We start from the raw sequence: 15,683 nt of genomic DNA on the forward strand, positions 1-15,683 counted from the left end.
GGGGGGGGGTTGCCTTTTTTTTCTCTTCTACAGACTCTACATTTTATCCCTTTTACTCTTTGTGAAATGTGCTCAAGAAGACCATGACATTCCCTCATGTATTTGTTGTTGAGGATTGTTTGCAGCTTTCTCCATTGCTTTAATTCCATGCTTGAATCGATTGTGATGCGTTTGCTGCGAAGAGTTAGTAGCTGACATTAGACTTTCATGTTATGTTGCTTGGTCACCTAGATCATGCGGCATTGTTCCTGATCTCTGATTGGATGACAACTGACCAATACTCCACAAAATGCAGATTTTGAATATTTCAACCAACTCTACCATGTGAAATTCTCTCATGGAGAATATTCTTGCTGGTAAAATTCAAGTTCCCATGTGTTTGTGGAGAGGAAACATGAAAGCTCACAAACTGGCCTTTGAACCTGAATGAATATTCATGGAAAATGTCCCCCCTCTTCTCTCTGCTCTGTGCATAGTAGACCAAATCCTGAAGTTCTTATGCAGGCCAAGATGATGTCTTGCAGCTTCATGGCTCCACAAGGTGATAAGGATACTGCGGTTGAGTCCCATCTTTTTCCAGGTGCAGCGGAGCACAATCGTAGCTCTTGTTCTCCAACGAATGCAAGGACTGTGGCTTCCATGCATCCTTAAGGAGGCAGTGGTTAGAGGAGATTGAAACAAGAAGGGAGCTCCCATTATGCCAATTCAGAAGGAAGGGAAACTGTGCAGAGCGCTGCTTACCAAAGCCAAGGAGTGGAGAAGGAGCTACCCTCCACTTTTTACCTTAGGAGGGGGACCTGCACATCTGCCCTTTTCTTTTAACTTCTCTTCCGAAGAGCAAAATGCTGCAAAGGCGGACACAGCCAAGGCCCTGCCCAGGTCCCATGCACTGGGCTAGGGTAAGTATAGATGCATGTATTTTCAGGCCAGAAAGGACTATTACAATCATCTAGTCTGAGCTCCGGCCTACCACAGGCCAGCGAACCTCACCCAGGAATTTCTGCTCGCCTTCATTGTATCGGTGCAGCTGCCTGCCATGAATGTAGCAACCAATAAACTCACCCCACAGAGGGATGGGGCTGGGTTCTGTCCACCCTGAACTGCCTGGGTGTGGTCGAACTCTGCACTGCTCCCAACACAGGGCTTCCCTGACAGCACATTTGTGCCTTCTTAATCCTCGCCGAGACAAAACACCCAGGCCCCGATCCCCAAAGGTATTTAGGCACCTAAACCTCATTGCAATCAACGGGAATTAGGCACCTAGTACTTTGAGGATCTGGTACCCACTGAATAAATTTTTGCTTTAGACGAGAGTGAGAGAACAGAGTCAGGGCCTAAAGATTTGGCGCCGTAACTTATTGCTGGATTGCGCGCACACACATGCATATTCAGCAACAATCCCTAACGAATTTTCCTGGAAATGAATGAGGCTTTCTTTCCCGCATGCAAACCAGCCTGATCTTCCCCCAGAAGCAGCAGCTCTGCACCCCAAGTGAACTTTTGAACTTTACCCTTAAGCTCCAGCAAATTCGTTATTTTTGACACGCTATACATGAATAGTTGCCCATATGAAAAACAGATAGACGTCTCCACTCCCTCCTTTGCAATGTCTCTAGGCAAAGCGATCTGTCCTCCTGTACCAAGCGAAGTGCTCAGGGCCTCCTTTCAGGGGAGCTCACGAAGGCAGAGAGAGTCCTTTGACAGTCCAGCGGATGACTGCCATCCACAGTGAAACCAGCCTGCCATCTGCTACATTCCTTGATCGAGTTACAGGAATGTATTTTTCCTGAGCCTGATTCTGCCTTGTTTCCTAGACTATTTCTCTACGTGAACATCAGGCTTTCCTTTGCTCAGCTTGAATTCAATCAGGCAGCGGTATTAATGAGTGGGCATTGTGTATATTTTCACCTTTCTATTTGTGGTCAGACCAACTTAGTTCTCTTTTTTTGGATGGGCCATGTTCTGATCCACCATTTCAAGTTGTTCCAAGCAATTACAAAGTAGTTACTGAGTTCACCTTCCCAGCAGGCGCCATAAAACTCGGAACTGGATCCTAGAGCCAAACTTTCCCCAAGTTCAGAGGCATTCAGATACTGTCTTTTGATCCAGCCCAGTATAGAGACAGAGCCTTGTTCGGCTCACACCTGCACTGCTGTAACTCAGACAAACTCTGCTACAGTTCACAGATCTGCACCTTTTTAAAAGCAACATGAGAAAAGAATCAAGCTCACGGGCTTACCATGAAGTTCAGATCCAAACTTCTGGCTCAGTTGAAGCCATGGCTTTCACTCAGGACAATAGCTAATAATTTCTCTCATTTGTGGGCAAAGGTTTTTTTTTCTTTCTCCCCTCTGAACCTTACCCCATATGAGATTTATTGTGAAATCTTCATTCTTTGACTGCCACAGTCCTTGTCTACACACACATTTATACTGGTTTAACTGAACCAGTTTAGATTAGCCAGTGTAAATTGCTGTGTGGAAATGCTTATTTCAGTTTAGCTTAAATCAGTTCGGAATCTAAAAACCTGAAATAAGGCACTCTGGGAACAAAACGAAGTGTCCATACAAGGGCAGGCACTAGTTGAACTAAATCAGTTTTAAACCAGCACAACTTTCTTGTGTAGACAAGTCTTAGCCTTTGTTTAAACCAAAACAAGAGGGTCCGCGCAGCCTTTTGCATCTGCAGAACTGAAGCTGTTTAAAATCACACCTTAAATAAAACCAGTGCAACTCTGAGGATAGGCAAGCCCTGAGGTAGACCATTTCCCATTGTAAATGTTGGCAGGGGATGGGTATATCTGTTATATTTATACTTTCTCCACGCAACCCGCTCCCCTGTGTGAAGTTGGTTTACATTAGGTCTGAAGAAAGGTGTCGGATGGCTTAAGGGACTGACACTCGACCGTATAGACAGAACCAGTGCAAGCAAGGAATGTTCCCTTGCCCGCACATCTCGGCGCTGATCTGGATGGAGACCAAACTCCCTTGGTGGTGATCCTCCACCTGTTGGTTCTCTGCAGAGACTGCTGACAAGGGTATCAGCTAGTGCTGATGGTGGGGGCGGTAGGTCTCATTATGGGCCTGTCTGAAGAAGTTCACTGAGACCTAACTCATTTGCGCCCCACTCCTGCATCACACAGAGTGCTGCCCAATGTGGTGGTAGCAATTCGGTAGATTGGCCCTTTTCAATATCCCATCGTCATATTATATTGGGGAAACTTGATGAGCAAGATCCAGCCAAGGAACTAGTCTATCTAGGGTCTAAGCCTATGGGATTGATTCTTTGTGTGTTGTTTTAGCTTAGTTTCTGATTTCTTTTCTTTGTCATATGTTGCATGTTCTCTCTCCCCTGCCCCCACTTTATCCCTCAACTTCCTTAACTATTTGGGGGAGAGTGTGTGTGAATAATTCCATGTCTTGTAATTGGTGATGATGCTGGAGAGGGAGGTGTAGGGGGGCACCTATGCAGCTCAGTTAAGGGTCCAAGTGTCCCCTCATTCCTCCCTGTAATTATGCCAATTGTCTATCATCCCCATAAGCTGCACGTTTATCCACAGAGGCTAGAAACCTCTTCCCCCACCCACGGGCCATCTCCGGCGATGAGTGAGATGAGCACCCACAGCAGACTCCCCAAAGGCAGCCGGATGTAGGGAAATGAAAGAAGACATGTGCTGAATTAGACTGGGGATTTGAACTTTTAAGTCTCCATTGACTAAGCGTAACGTTTCACTTTGGATTTTACGGGTATGCCCCTGTGTCTTTATGCAGAGGTTCTGGGAACTTCAAGCCAATTTTATTCTGAGCCTAGATTCATTTAGCATTTGCAGCGTGAACTATTCCAAGAATGTGCAAGAATCCATTCCTAAAAAGGCCCATGGAGAAGAGAGGGTGGATGGGGGAGGAAGAGGGAGCTTTACAGTAAAACATCATATCCTCTTGCAGTTTACAGCAGCCTTCCCCCTCTCTCCAATCCAAATACTCCTGCATGACCTGAGAAGTTTTCTAATAAAATATAGATGTAACTTTATCTAAAGTAAGTGCTGCAAATGTACACTGGATAACATGTAATTAATAACAGAAAATAAAATTTCCCCTGTTATTAAAGCAAGGCCCCTCTTGGCCTTTCACCCCCATATAAATGTCTCTGGTTTTATGATAGCAATGGACAAAATTAGAGACAGCGTGTGTGTGTGTGGCAGGTGAAAGGCTCACCTAACTCTTGCTGGAATTGGTTTATATGGAGTTCAGCTCCCAGATGAACTTAATCAGTGTATGAAACTGATCTGGTTCCTTTGAGTAAAGGTTCTGTCTATATATCTTAATGTAACTATATTTATTTACACGGGCAGACCGGGAGAAAGGGAGCGAGCATTTCTGTTTGGAGTCCCTAATGCATTGCCGAGCTCGGAGAGATGCTGGAGGAATGGATCAATAGTTCGGTGTACATGCAGCACGCAAACGGGAAACGAAAGAGCAGCTGAGCTGCACTCTAAGGGATCAGCGTTTGTGTTGCAATGATGGTTCCTCTTTGGAAAGCGATTTCCTGCTTCAGCATTTGCAGACAGTTTTGCTTCCCACCAGTGTGCTATGATTGCTGCCAAAAATACAGAAAGGGAAGAAAAGGGAGCAGGTTTGGGACCTCGTGTTATCAGCGAGGCCTTTTTTTTTTTTTTTTCTTCCAGCCCATACTGTTTGTAACTGTCTCCCTTCCTCCACCCCAATACACTCATTATAAGTAATGCTATCTAGCTCTAAAGGTCACCGGGTTCTGTCTGATGAATAGGCTTCTCTTCTGATTCATTATGTTTGATGCACAGCTTTTCCTGGAGTCAACTCAGCCAAACCTTTGGGTTAATGGAAGCCACACCGTCTCCTTAATCCAGGAGTTTTGAATTCTTGTGTTTGTGTTGGACATAGAGGCTGAGGCGCTGTGGAAAAGGCTGGTCTTCTGGGGTCAGAGAAGTTCCTTTTGATCATCATCAGCAGTGATGTGAACCAGAGGTCACACATTTTCCACCAATCCTCCAGATCTACCAGACGGCCGCAACCATGTCTGCTTGTTCCCCCCGCTGAAGTCATGCAATGCTTCCCGTTCCACCTCCCACGGTTCGAGGGAACCTGATGTTCCCCTTCTGCCACTGGCTTTCCAAGGACTCTGGACCATGAGGGGCCCTGTCCTGTCATCACATTAAATCATCTGAATACAATCCCCCTTCCAGCCACACACACCCCCACCCTCCCACTGAAAGGCACCATATTCCCCACTCACCTCAGCAGTTAGTATCTTCCCATCAGCATGACCTTTCCCCCCCTGTGGGTGATTTCCTGAAGGCACTAAAAGAAGCAGAAATATTAGAATCCTTTAGGATTTAGAGCAAACCTCTTCCTTTCCTTTAAGGATGGTGGGACAAGATTCACCTTAAATACATAGATACTGAAGCCAGGCAATTCCAGTCCATCATCATGCATCCCACCACTACCTTTTCTTTTGTCCTTCTCCCCACCCCGTCTTTTTCACATACCTTTTTTTTTCTGTAATATGCATAGGTCTGACCCATTTCTCTAACTAGTACCTATGAAGGGATAAATAAGTGGCACAATGGACATGCCTCATGATGAAACGAGGAATGAGAATGTTGTGTCCTTCTAGCTTCCTCATCATTTTGGCATTCAGCCTTGTTCATCCTCATCACATGACATGTACTAAATATCACGTAGTACACAAGAATACCACACCCCACATTTTGATGATGACTGCTGCAAAAATGCAAATTCAGGGCATATCACTTTCTGGTTTAATAACCCAAAGCTCCAATAGCTGGGAACCTGCTCTCTGTATGGAGCTAAGTGCCAGTGAAAACATTCATCTTGTGATAAGGGCATTTGTGAATGTTGCTGTTAGAAACAAATCTGCTCAGATAGGGTCAGAATGGGGTGGGCTGGCACGTGACACATACATGTGCAATGGAGGGAGAATGGAAAGGAACTTTTTCTCCTTTGTGGCCATCCTTCAGGGCTGGGCCACTCTGAGCTACTACCTCCATAGGTGTCTGACTTGGCAAAAGGGGTCAAAAGGGTGTGGCCTTGCCCCTCCCTCTAATTCCTAAAGAGGAAGATGGGTCCAATAGTTAGAACACTAGCCTTAACTATGGGAGACCTGTGTTCAATTTCTGATCTGCCACAAATCTCATGTGTCACCCTGGGCAAAACATTTAGTCTCTGGGCCTCAATTCCTCACTGCAGACTGGAGATAGCAGAACTGCCCTGCCTCACAAGGGCATGCCAATTTACACCAACTGAGGATCTGCCCCCTTATAGAAAATCTAGAGAAAATTACCTCTGGAATGATATTTGGAGGGCTCTTCAACATCTACTAGTCAAGAAGGATTCATACAGTCAGAGAGGAAGATCCTCAGCCGGTGTAAACTTGGCATAACTCCATTAATGGATCTGGAGCCGAGGATCTTTCCCAAAATGTCCATACTGCTTAAACAGGGTCTAATCCTCTTCCTATTTACAATGATTCTACCATAACTCCACGGACTTCACATGAGTTCGTTACTCCTGGTCTACACTGGTTCAAGTGAGAAGAGAATTAGGCTCCATGATGTTTTGTTACATTTCTGTGTTCAGACTAGCTTGCTGCCCGAAAGGTCTAAATTGAGTCCTAGTATCGATCCACTGGCATCCTAAGATTGTTTCCGTTTACACCAGGGTTGACTTTACCCTGAGATTGTGTGTGTTTTTAAGAGTTCATCTGCTGCTTTTAGGGCGAGTGCACAGTGTGTGGCAGTGAACCTCAGAGCCTGGGTCTACAGAGTCAGGATTGCAGTATGGTGCTAAAAATAGCTGTGTAGAGATTGCTGCTTGGGCTCCAAAAGCCAACTCCCCTTCCTACTGTCCTGCCATTTATCTGCCCCCTGGAACCATCACAACTGGCCACTGTAGAAATGTTTATGGCATCAGACTGGATGATGATTTCAAGTGGAAAAAATCAGCAGGAGTAGATCTTTTAAGAAACAAGAATGTTATGATTATGTGCATGTTAGGAAATTAAGAATGAAGGAAGAAATATGCACAAACTCTATGAAATAGATGCTGAAACATTTCTGCATCTATGTTTCCATGAAGCACCAATACATTCAAAAGGCCCTGATCCAGCAAAAATGTATATGCATGCTTAACGTTAAGCATGTGAGTAATGCCACTGAAGTCAGTAAGTCTGCTCATGTGCTTAATGTTAACGATGTGGGCATTTGCAGGATCAGGGCTGAAGTTTGTACAATAGACAGTCCTTGTACAAGCACAGCTTCTCAAGTAATAGCAACTTTAACTGCCATGAAAATTAATATACCAAAGTTATTAAAATCATTTATCATTGCATCAAGTAAGAGGGTAAAAATAGAGTTGATGGAAATATAGACATTTCTGTTTGTCTAGTTTTGCTATGAAATTACTTCATTTTTTATCAGAACTGCATGAATTGTATTTTTGCAAAATGACTTTTGGTGTGATCCAACTGTGAAATTCTGCAAAATTCAGGGGAACCACCCTCAAATGACCTGGTAAAAGTAACTGCTTCAAAGTTTTCTAAGTTAACTTTTGGGTGTGGAAAGCAGTTGTTTCGGAGATGAAACTCGGGAAGGCCCATGACCTGCTGTCAGAGCAGGTTTACTCCCACCTTCCATTGCCAAAACAGCTTCCTTCCATGCCCAAAATGTAATGAATGAACATACCGAAATGTAATGAAACAGAAAAGAGAAATTAAAGCAAAGTCTGTCCACCTTACAGTTCCAATGACGTCAAGCAATCTCGTTAAGAGCATGGTCATCCTGTTTGACTGATTTCTATAATAAAGAAGATGCATGTTAATAAGCAAAGTTTCTGTTAGAGCTCATATTTGTTTGCATATTTGGTGGTGCTAATATAAGTATCAGTGAAAGGAATTGTTGTTGTTACTCCTGGGTCCATTTCAAGTTGCACAGTGAGGGGTGTGGGGGGGGTGTTAAGTCGGCCATATTTATAGTTATCCAAACTGGAATTTAGCCAGGTCACCAGGGCGAACATTGCTGTTCTTGGGGAAAGTGCCATAGAGTCTTTCATGATCATATGTGGTCAGGACCTCCAAAAGGCATCACCTCCCATAGCACAGTGACCTCAATGCAATATGGGACCTGGATATTGAAAAGGGCCCATCTACTGAATCATTTGGGGTTAGTTTAAACTGATTCCTAATTGCTTTAAACTAACCCAAACGAAGCCATGTCAAAAATAAAATAAGAGTGTCCACATAGTCCTTTGTACTGTTCTAATTAAATCAATTTAATAGCACACCTTTAGTCACAGTGGTTCAACTTTCTTGTGCAGGCAAAGTTTTAATACCAAATTCTCTTGTACAGTTTTCCTAAAAGTGTGATCTTGGAATTTCTCTGTTAAAATAATTGTGCTAATATTAATTTTTAGCAGCAGATTTAGAGGGCTAACTCGCATAACTATCTCAGTGCACATCTTTGTTGCACCCTGTTAGCTTCTGTAATTACAGGCTAATATTAAGGACTTAATATTTAATAATCCTTAGCCCTGCCATGAGTGCGGGGGATGGGACAAGATGACCTCTCAAGATCCCTTCCAGTCTTACAATTCTCTGACTAAATAAGAATGCTGTCAGGATTGGATTTGGGATTTTTGTGCTTTCCATTTACTTAAAATCCTGTAGGTTACCCAGGGCAAAACTGCAATTGATTTATGTTTAGGTATAGAACCAAAAACAATAGACGCAACAGTAAAGTACTTCATAAAGTTTCATCTCGCAAAATAGCTATCCTAAATGCTACTCATTGATTTCACAGGCCTGTGATTCTGATGGGTCACTCCTTGATCACTAGTGAATGTAGATGGTTTGTATGCCCATGTTCACAACATAACAGGGCATGTATGCTTTTCTTTAATTATTATTTCAGTTACAACCAGGATGAGTGATCCCAGCTGGCAGATAAGAATCAAACATGTACAAATATGGCTCATCCTTCTCAACATATGGAAGCCTGAATCTTAGAAGTAGTGTGTGTCTTTCTCCCCCTCCGTATATCTAGACTAGATTTGTGGCCTGTTTTGACTCTACTTAATTGATGATTGCCTAGTGTGTGCTAGCTAAACCTGACCTAACCTCAACTTCTTGCCTAGTGTGGATGCAGGGCAGCACCTTGTGGCTTCATTTATCTGGCCTTGACACCTTCAGCTAAGAAATAGCTGGCTCCTTCTGCCTGTTAAGGTTCTTCTACAATCAAATACTGGTCTGGATCTAAACACTCTGGTTCATTTTGGAAATAGCTGTTCTTTTTTGAACTTAGATTTCAAGAAAAGCCTGCTCTTCAGACCTATGGGAAGGTAAATTTCACACAGCATCAGGCTTCATGCAGAGTTGCTTTGAAGAGGTATTTCAGTCTTGGAGCTAAACTCTGTTTGCTCTATTCCATGCTCAGGCAACTACCAGGGTATGTCGAAACACTATACTGGGGGGAAAAACTCCTCTGAGGAGGGGAAAAGGAGTAAGACTGTGAAATCACCACAGAACCAGCTTGAGCAAATTGAGTTTGTCTAAAATGCATTCCCCCTTTAAGGTTTAATAGAAGATGAAAGTCTTAATGCATCACATGCGCTGGAGTAAATGGACACTCTCCCTTTAAAAGGCCCCGTTAATGTTATGTGATGGGGAACAACAGGTGTTAGAATTCTGAAACTCTGCCTGAACCCCATTCATCAATGCTGAGGTGATTGGAATCCTCTCCTAGACTTGGTCACCTCCTCTGATATTCTATCCTTATCACTGTGTAAACTGAGGCATGATGATGATGGCAGCGATCCACCCCATGTTTAGGGGAAGGCAAAGCGGAGGCAGTAGGCCCGAGAAACAAATCAGAAGGGGGGGGGGAGAAGATCGGTTTTAGAAAAGAAGTTGGGAGTGGGGGAAACTATAGCTTGGGTGCTTGGGTCTGGGCACAGGTCTGAGCGATGGATCCCGGATGTGGGGAAGGGCAAAGGAGAAGGAGCAGCGAGTTTCAGATGGAAAGTTTAGCGGGAGATGCCTGAGTCGAAGCCTGCAATGCAAACTCCATCCTGCGGCACGTTCGCAGCCTGGAGTCGCTAATGTCAAAATAATCTCCCCTCCGCTCTTCGGTTACAGCCAGGCGTGGGTCGCGTCCGCCTTTCCCCGGAGAACAGGCCCGGGAGGGAGGAAGAGCCCCGCCACGTCCAGGGACTGCTGCAAGGACTATTTCAGACGCGAGCTGACCTTCCACACGCGCGTTATCTGCTCGAGTCTTGTTTCGCAATGGATTCCCACGGGTCGGGATCGGGGTATTGCTTTCTCCGTGCTGCCAAGCGCTGGACAAGGGTTAGCAATTTTGATCTCGCCTTGTGTTTCCTCTGCACTCCCTCTGGCTTTCACCAAGGGAGGGGGGTTGGCCAGAGTGTGTCGGGAGAGTCACAGCCCTGGAAAGCAGGATCGCCTCCTATCTGAGACAGGACTTGTACTCCCCCCCCCCGCCCCGGCCCCCAGATATTCCGTAGCAGAATGGGACAGTTAGATTTGAATGGGGGGGGGGTTAACTGCCAGTCAACGCGTGTGACATTTGGCTCTCATAGATTTGAGACCCGCGCTTTGAGATCCCATTCGCCTCTCCCCCAGACACACCCATTAGAAGAATACCCCGCCATTGCATTCCCCGCTCCTCCAGAGAGAGGTTGATTTAAGACAGATTGGTACTGAAAAGTTTTCCAGGCAGGTTTCTGGGATACTTGCTATCTCATGATCCTGTCCCCTTGGGGTCAGCGGCTCTGACTTCATTAGGGGAAGGATTGGGCCCTTCATTTCCCCCCCCCCCCCATCAACTGATGGTTAAGAGGAGGGGGGCGCGGCGGGGGAATAGACCCTTGATTGAACAAAACTTCCCTGGGTCTAACCCTGCATTCACTCTCCATTGCGGTACACTCGGATCCGCTCCTTTCCCTACGCTCACCCGTGCGCGCAAATAAGAACATGTGGTCGAAAGCCCGTGAAACCCGCGGCTCCGCATCTGGTTCTAATGCTTGACTAGGGAGTTTTATTTCTTCTCCGCTGTATCCTATAAACTGTACTGTTACATTACACGCAGCGGAGTCCGGGTAGCCTCTGAGCTCCCCTGGCAGGCTCACAAAACTTGCTGTGTGAGTGAAACTTGCCCGAGCCCCTGCGGTCTCAGCAGAGGAGCTCAGCTTTTCGGAGCGCTGCTGCCCCAGGCGTGCACCGTTTTGACGCTCCAGAGGGGCGAGGTGCCTCCAGGATCCTCCAAGATGCGGTGGGATCTGCCACTCTTTGCAATTTCACACGGCCGCGGAGGGAAAGTAGATTTTTCCCTACACCGGGCTCCATCCAGCTGCCATTCATCTGATGCCGTTTGCTGCGGAGGTCTCCAGCCCTGAAGAGAGGCGGTGGTGGTAGCTTGGGAGCTGGGGAAACTCATTTACCAGGAGATGCGCTGGGAGCCAGGGCTGGGTTGCATCGCACGCGGGACAACAGCCTGCGAAGGGGCCAGCGAGCGAGATGTTTGCCTCGCATTAGCCCCGCAACTAACAAACCCGCAAACCGACCCTTTCCTCTGCAGACCTCAAAATCTGTGTCCAACTGCTCCGCGTTGGCGAGACGTTGGGGATTTGGGTTGGTACCGATGCAGTGTTAGTGACCCGATCAGTTCGCAAAAGAGCTTTCCCGGGTTTGGGGGGCTGGGGGCAGCAGGGAGTGAGAATATGTTTTATTTAACCTAATTTTGTTATCATTGAATACAGCATCGCTTCATCTCCGCAACAGCTTCCAGCGTGGCTGCGGGCGGAAAGCCTTCCGGAAGTTGCATTCTGTCAAGATGATTTTTCATTACTGTAATTTTTTTTACAGTGAAAAAGAAATAAATACTGTTAATCCGGTTCAGTGAGGGGGCACAAAGCTTTTAACTAGAGATAGTTTGTACTCATTAAATTTCCTTTGCGGGGGAAAACTCGTGTAATATTATTAATTGCATGTTTATAATGTACCTTTGATCGCTTTCTTCTTTTTTCCCCAAGCACAGAAAGTCGCTGCTGCTGACTTATTCACTAGCTGTCTTGACATTTTTTTCCCCCAGCGGGAATGATCTGGGAGCTTAAACCCTGTAACTAGAAAAGGCTGAAGGTGGATCTATGGGGATCTCTCAAATCGATGTGCCCACTTTCCGGAAGAGTCCGGGGCTCGGGGAATAGATTTGCTCGTGAACAAAAAAGAGATGTAGATGTTGCCTGCCAGGTTTGCAGACACTGAATCGCATCAGATTTGAATGTCCTGTTTCCATCCCTTCCCCACTCCCCCAAATAAAACCAGGGAGGTATCAGCACTTCTTAGATATAACGTGGAGACTTTGCATTCTGCCTCGATCCTTACCAAAATAACCCCCCTGTGAACAGCATTAACTCTTCCTATGCCGAGTTCAGGTGAAGGGGGAAACCTGTGACGGCTCAGCTTTGATCTCAGACCTGTGTGACTGGGGTTTTCGGTAGAGAAGGTCTGCAGGAGATCGCGCTGTGCTGAGCGTGTGTGGAAGCGGGGGGCACTTGGGGTTCCCCAGGGCAGTTCTGCCAGGCTTGGGGAACAAGCCCGTGGGGTCTGCTCGCGGCTTTCAGCTGACATTGCTGGGGTTGAGGGGCGGGGAGGGACTCTCCAGAACAAAATACAAAATAGCAACACCCAACCCGTGTCTGTGCAGCCCCAGGGTTTGGCTCCGGGCTGCTGCCTGTGTGGCTGCAGAGCGAGCCAGGCTACTTCTCTCTTTCTTGGAGGTGTCCTTACAAGCCTCATCGTCTGGGATGGCTTCAGGGCGCCTGAAATGGACCAGCGGGTCCGCGTATGGCCCAGTGACCCAACAGACTCTACGTGCGCGCGCAAGGTCCCTCCCTCCCCTCAGGGGGTTAGGATGCCCCACGCAGGCGTGGGGGTGTTGCAATGGCTCCGGACCCCTTTGGGACCATTCTGGACACTGCCCTCCCGCAGGCTGGAGGAAGGAAAATAACCAGCTCCAATCTCCTCCCCACCAGCCAAAATGAATTGACATCGATTTTGTTGCCTGCCCAGTCTCCTACGAATCACATTTGCCGATTTCCCCCCTTAACTTTTCTTCCCCCCTTAACTTTTCTCCGCCTCCCCTTTCTGCCGCTGCCGCCTTGCACGCCTGCATATTGTCACTCCACGGCAGAGCCCCTTCCAGTCTCAGCTCCTTTGTGTTCTTTCAACCCTCTGCCTAATTGTATCCCCCAGTGGTTTGGCTTTGATGGATTTACTTCCTTTTATAATTTCCAAGTTATGTATCCTGCTTTTGCCTTTCCAACACTTAATGTGGAAAAAGTGCCCCCTTCTCCCCTGCAGTGGAGCGGCGGGTTCCCTGGCTTTCCAACGGTGGCTGCTAGGATGTTGGCAGTTTTCTTTTTACCTTGGCCTTCTTGTTTTCCTTTCACAGTTCCTCCCCTCCCCTCCCCTACCTCCCCCCACCAGCCAGCCAGCCAACCCCCACCCCAGCCTCCGCGCCTTCCAAAAACTGGTTACATTTTCACATGGCCGTAAATCACCATGTGTTCCAAAGGCAGCTACGGTATAAAATACATCGCGGCATTCCAAGCCAAATGAAACACGAGGAACTTGGTGAATTAAAGGGTGGATTTTATCCTCCTTATACACCAACATCCTCTCTAAAGAGTCTTTACGGGGGTAAAATCATGATAAAAATCCTGTATTATATATGCCTGGGGGGAGCTTGGGATAAGAAGCAAGGGGGAGGGAGACAGATTGGGAGCCGGGGAAGAAATATAGGGTCTTGGACTGGGGCTGGCTGAGCAGGGAGACTGGGAATGGGATGCTCCCTCTTGGTCTCTTGCTACTACATGGCTACACATTCTACATATGCTTCGTATGCCCAACATACTGCAATATAAGTTTCACAATGCATGCATCCAGCTCTTTGTATTTCTGGCTATATCTGTCCACCTCTGCACTGTGCATATGTGTGTATGCTAGATGCACACAGTGCTTATGTGGATTGGATCAAGATGCTTGGGGACTGAGACTTGGAGCTGGAGTAGGGGCAAAGGATTGACTGACTGGGCAAGGAGACTGGCAGCTGGGGGAGATATGGGGACAGGGCAGGACTGGAAGTTGGTTGGGGGGAATGAAGCTGGACAAAGAGACCAGGACAAGGAGATGGGCGCCATCGGGATTAGGAGTGGGAAGGGAGACTGAGATTGGATGATTAGTGCGTGGGGGTTATAGGAAACTGGACTTTGTCTGAGCTAGGAGCCTGGAAGAAGCAGCTTCCTGGGGAAGCTGAGATAAGGAGTCCAGGGAGGGATACTGAGATTAGGATCTGGGGTGGGGAGAAAAACTGGATGTCAGACTTGGGAGACTGGGACTGGCTGAGCAAGGAGACTGGGGATGGGGTGAGGAGCCCAGAGGTACAGAAGAATAGCCTGGAACTGGATAGTCAAGAAGACTGGGACCAGGATGAGGAGCTGGGGATCGGAATAAAGACAGGATGGGGACAGGTTACAGAGGATGGGGCAGAAAGCTCTGTGCCCACTAGAACACACTCCGCTCCAGATCCTGGAATGGAATTCGGTTCCACCATTCTTCTGCTGTCACCAAATATCTGTGAAACCCACTGGCAAAGTGGGTGTCTCGTGCCCCTCTAGTGCTGGGCCACATAGAGGAATGGCAATTTACTGTTGCTATCAGCTAATCAATTAGCTCCAGTGGGAGAAGTATTTGTGGTGGCTCTCAAAGATCCAACCCCTATGATAACCCACGTGGGTGTCAATGTGATGCCACATGATGACATTTCAGCTTGCTTGTAAAAAGCCTGTTAAATCACACCGAAAGAAAGCTAACGTTGTGAAATCAAGCACTCAACAGTTATGGAATACCAGCATGAGGATTGCCTGAGCAACCATAAGTTTGCACTGCTGTGTGTATGTATTATGATACCATATTTAATTACAGGATCACATACTGCTTTTTCCATAGGACCCCTGACTCATTCAGTGCACAGAATGGCCCTCACTGTGGAGATGAATCAGAATAGCCTAGGGAAGAGTAGCATTATCTGTTGGGCCCTGCCTCCTTCCTTGCAGAAGTTCTAAAGTGTGTCGTAAATGAAGTAGGGAATTGCAGGAAGTGAAAGGATGATCTCACGGTTAAGGCAGTTGACTGCTGTCCTGGAGAACTGGATTCTAGCCCTCCACAAAGTGCCGAGATGATGCTAAGCAAGTCACTTAAACCAAACTTCTCATGTGCTGCCACTAATTGTGGGTTTCTCATGTATAAATATCCAACCTGAGACCTTGGCCACGTCTACGCTACCCGCTGGATCAGTGGGTAGTAATCGATCTATCGGGGATGGATTTATCATGTCTTGTCTAGACGCGATACATTGATCCTCCAAATCGACGCCCGTACTCCACCTCGGCAGGAGGAGTATGCGGAGTCGACAGGGGAGCCGTGGCGGTCGACTTGTCACTGTGAGGACAGCCAGATAAGTCAGACAAAGATACTTCAACTTCAGCTACACGAATAGCGTAGCTGAAGTTGCGTATCTTAGATCGATCCCCACTCCCCCAGCGTAGACCAGCCCC

The sequence above is a fragment of the Gopherus evgoodei genome, chromosome 13, assembly GCF_007399415.2.
Source record: "Gopherus evgoodei ecotype Sinaloan lineage chromosome 13, rGopEvg1_v1.p, whole genome shotgun sequence".
In the NCBI taxonomy this organism is placed as follows: Eukaryota; Metazoa; Chordata; order Testudines; family Testudinidae; genus Gopherus; species Gopherus evgoodei.